Source organism: Pteropus alecto, unplaced genomic scaffold (genome assembly GCF_000325575.1).
Source record: "Pteropus alecto unplaced genomic scaffold, ASM32557v1 scaffold36, whole genome shotgun sequence".
NCBI lineage: Eukaryota > Metazoa > Chordata > Mammalia > Chiroptera > Pteropodidae > Pteropus > Pteropus alecto.
Window position 1 is genome coordinate 166,044 of NW_006438868.1, and position 4,490 is coordinate 170,533.

The following is a 4,490-nucleotide window of genomic DNA, read 5'->3' on the forward strand; positions in this document are numbered from 1 at the left end:
TTCTTGTATTTCTCTTTCATTATTTTTCATTCTTCGGTTTCTCTCTTCTTCCTTCTCATTTATTTCTAGCTTTCTGTCTTCGATATCACTGATCCTTTCTTCCATTTGGTTGACTCTATTTCCCAAGCTTGCTATTTCATTTTCCAACTCTTGCAGTGTGTTCTTCATCTCTAGAAGATCTATTTGGCTCCTTTTGAGAGTTTCAATCTCCTTGCTCTGCTCATCTAGTTGTTTTTTCAATTATTGAAATTGTCAGTTTGAGTTGTTTTGGACCTCATTGTGTTTTTCTCAGAAGTACCATCCTGAATTGTCTGTCATTTAAGTTGCATATTTCTATGTCTGTAAGCTTATTTTCTGGAGATTTTTCTCTTTATTTCTGAGATGCCTTGTGGCCTTGGTTGTTAATGGTGTTTAATGGACTATTTCCCTGCCTGGGCATTAATGGAAGTGAATTCTGTTGTTTTTCAGAAAGAAGACTTATTATATTAAAGTCTCTCTTTAGCCTGCTGCATATAGGTGCTTTTCTTTTGGTTTCTAGTAGGTGGCTTCTAAGCACCTTGGATCCCTGTTTTATATAAAACCTAAATGTCTTTTTTATTTTCTTGTAGATATTTAATAACACTTGCTACTTTCATTTTCTGTCCCTGTCTGTGTTAGCAACAGTTTTGGTACTGTTTGCTCAGTATCCCCTGGGGCTCCACCATGATCAGTCTTGGAGTGTATGGAGGGAGGGCCCTCTGGGTTGGAAGTTGGGGGCTGTGGCTCAGCCTTGATTTTGCAACCAGGGCCAGCAAAAATCAACTGTTGTTTCTCTGCTGTCCTATCCTGCTTCTCTGCTTTCTGCCCTTGTGACTGGGCCCTGCTGCCGACTGCTAGAAATTCCGGCACTTCCAGGTAGGCTGATCAGGGAAGTCACCGCACCTTCACCTCTCTCCCTCCTCCTTCAAGGAGCTCAGGCAGCTGCGAGAGGCAGCTCTTTTATTTCTCTGAGTCCATCGCCCGACATCTGGGGTTCTGACCTGTGATAGCTCTTATGTGCAGATCCCACACTCAGATGTGCTGGTGTGCAGTTTGGATGTTTTTTGTTGAGTTTTAGATGTTCAGCTTATTGTTGTTTCAGGGGGAGAGATCTGCGGATGTCTCTCACTTCGCCATGTTTCCTCGCCATCTTGCTATAAACATTCTTTATTCATGTTTTTGATATATTTTTTTCTCCTTAAAGAAGTCCCCCCTGTAATTCCTGTAATACTGGCTTGTTGTTGATGAATTCCTTTAGCTTATTTTTGTCTGGGAAGCACTTTGTCTGTCCTCAACTCTAAAAGATAGCTTTGCTAGAATAAGTATCCTTGGTTGTAGGTCCTGAGGTTTCATTACATCGAATATTTTGTGCCATGCCCTTCTGTCCTGCATAGTTTCTTTTGAGGAATTAGCTGCCAGTGTTATAGGTGCTTCCTTGTAGTTAACTGTTTTTCTCTTCCTGCTTTTAAGATTTTCTCTTTGTATTTAACCTTTGGAATTTTAATTATGATGCATCTTGGTGTAGGTCTCTTTTGGTTCCTGGTTTTGGGGTTCTCTGAGTTTCCTGGGGTTATATGTCTATTTTCTTCACCATGTTAGGAAAGTTTCCCATCATTATTTCTTCAAATAGCTCTTTAGCTTCTTGTTTTCCTTCAATACCCCTATTAGACAGAAACTTTTACATTTAACTGTGTCTCATAGGCTGCTTAATTTATTATTATAATCTTGGCTTCTTTTTTCTTGCTTATCTGATTGAGTGTCCTTGGCTTCTTAATCCTCCATATCGGTGGTTCGATTCTCTTCTTTATCCACTATGTTTATTATATCTAATATACTTTTCAATTTTAGATAATGTTTTCTTCATTTCTGACTGGTTATCTTTTATAATTTACATTTCCATTATTATGGTTTTTATCTCTTTTTTAAAGTTCTCACTGAATTCATCTACACTTCTCCTAATTTCATTGAGCATCTTTATAACCAATGTTTTCAACTCTGTATTTGTTAGATTGCTTGACTCCTTTATTCCTAGATCTCTGTTTTGTTATCTCACATAGTGTCTGCTTCTTTGTGTTCCCATATTGGCTGCCTTTCTGTATCTGTTTCTATGTACTAAGCAAAGTTCCTAAGCCTCTCGGTTTTTTTAGAATGGCTTTGTGTAGTGGCACAGTCTTGAGAGGAGTTCAGCTACAGGCCAAGTTCAGCCCCAGCCTGTGCTCTTCCAGGGCTACCTGTTAAGATTTAGCAAGCAATCCATAGATGCTGTGGTTAGTTGCCTCAAGAAACCAGAAGAGGGACTAAGGTCAGCAGCCACCAGTTTGAGTCTTTGCACTGCTCAGCAAGGAGCATGGGACTCGTTGAGGGCACAGCTGGATGTGGCTTGGTGGGGCTGTGAGTTGGGGGAGGTGGAGTTTCAAGGAATCCTCTAGGCAGAGTGACCTCTCTTATCCTGTTTGATGATGTCTCAGCTGTGGCACCACTGTGTCTGCACACTGGGACGGAGCAGGGCTCAAAAGAGTAACAATGGATACCGCAGGCACTTCTGCCCAGGAGAAAGCCTCTCCTCTGGCCCTCACTCAGACAACTCAGTGTTGCCTTGTAAGTCCCTGGTGCCACCTGTGCAGCCAACTTGGCTCTGGTACTCAGAGTGAGCAGGTTCATCACCACGAAAGTCTGCTTGTGGCCATGGACACTTTAAGAAGTGTCTGCAGCTGCTGGCTGCCACTGCCACAGCCTTTGTCCTACTCAGCTACTCGGGACCAGGCAACCTCACATCTTCACCCCCTCCTACCTTCTACTGTTGCAAGTTATTAATTATTTCTCTCCCTAGTTGTAGTGCTCCTGTTCATCTAGATCCCAGGTGACTCCCCTTGCTGTTTGATCTGGTTCTGTCACAACTTTGATTTGGTCGCAAGAGAGATGAACAAAGCCTCTATCATCTACACCATTTTTCTCCTATCTCCTCTAAGTATGTTTTTTTTTCTAATTCTGTGGTAAGTGGAATTGTTTCCTTAATTTTATTTTCAAATTGCTCATTGCAAATATATAAAAATACAATTATTTTTGTATATTGATCTTGTACTTTACAAACTTGCTAAATTCATTTATTAGTTCTAATTCTTTATTGTTTCTTTCTATTAATTTGTCCATTTTACCTAAGTTATTGGCAAAGAGTTGCTCATAGCATTCTTATTCATTCTGTTTCTTCAGTGTAGTAGTAATACTTTCGTTCCTCATTTTAACAATTTGAGTCTTCTCTTCGTTTCTCAGTCTAGCTAAAGATTTATGAATTTTGTTGGTCTTTTCAGGTAACCAATTTTTTGTTTTGATTTTCAATTTATTGAAGCTTGTTTTGTGGCATAGCATACTGTTTATACTGGAGAATGTTTCATGTGTACTTGAGAAGTATATATATTCTACCTTTCTTGGGTTGAGTATTCTATGGATGCCTATTAAGTCTTAATCCTTTATAGTGTTGTTTGAGACTTTTATTTCCTTCTTGATCTTCTGCTTTGTTGTTCTATACACTCCAGAAAGTGGAATATTCAAGTTTCTAACTATTATTTTAGAATTCTCAATAATTCTCTTCAATTCTGTAACTTCCTGCTTCTATCATTTGGGCCTCTGTTTTTTGGTCCATATATATTTACAATTTTAATAGCTTAAGGATGGATATACTCTTTTATCATTATAAAATGTTTTTTTTATTTGTAACGTACTTTTATGTTTTGAAATTTATTGTTCTAATATTATTATAGCCACTCAGCTGTCATAATTAATGGTGAAAAATGGAATGCTTTTCACCTCATTTCTGGAAAAAGGAAAAGAAGTTCTTCTCACCACTTCTATTTAGCATTGTAGTAGAAGTGTAAACAGTGCAATTAGCCATAAAAAAGAAATAAAATTAATACTAACTGAAAAATGAAAAACAAACTATGTCTATTTGCAGACAACATAATGGTCTAGAAAAAATCCCAAGGAATCTACAAAATAAAAACCCCTACAGGAGAATTTAGAGAAATATTGCTGAGTGAGAGACATTCACAGATTTCTCCCCTTGAAAGAACAACAAGCTAAACATCTAACACTCAGCAAAAAACACTCAAACTGCACACCAGCACATCTGAGTGTGGGATCTGCGCATAAGAGCTACCACAGGTCAGAATCCTGGGGTCAGGGCAGTGAACTGGGAGAAATAAAGAAGCTGCTTCTCCCAGCTGCCTGAGCTTCCTGTAGGAAGAGGGAAAGGAAGAAGGTGCTGCAAGTTCTCTAAACAGCCCGGCCTAAGAGACTTCTGAGCTCACATGGCTGACGACCGGGCCCAGTCATCAGGGCAGAAAGCAGAGAAGCGGGATAGCAGGGAAACAACAGTTGATTTTGACCAGCCACGGTTGCAAAACCAAGGCTGAGCCACAGCTCCCAACCTGCAAACCAGAGGGCTTCTGCCTCCATATCTTCCGAGACCGAACACC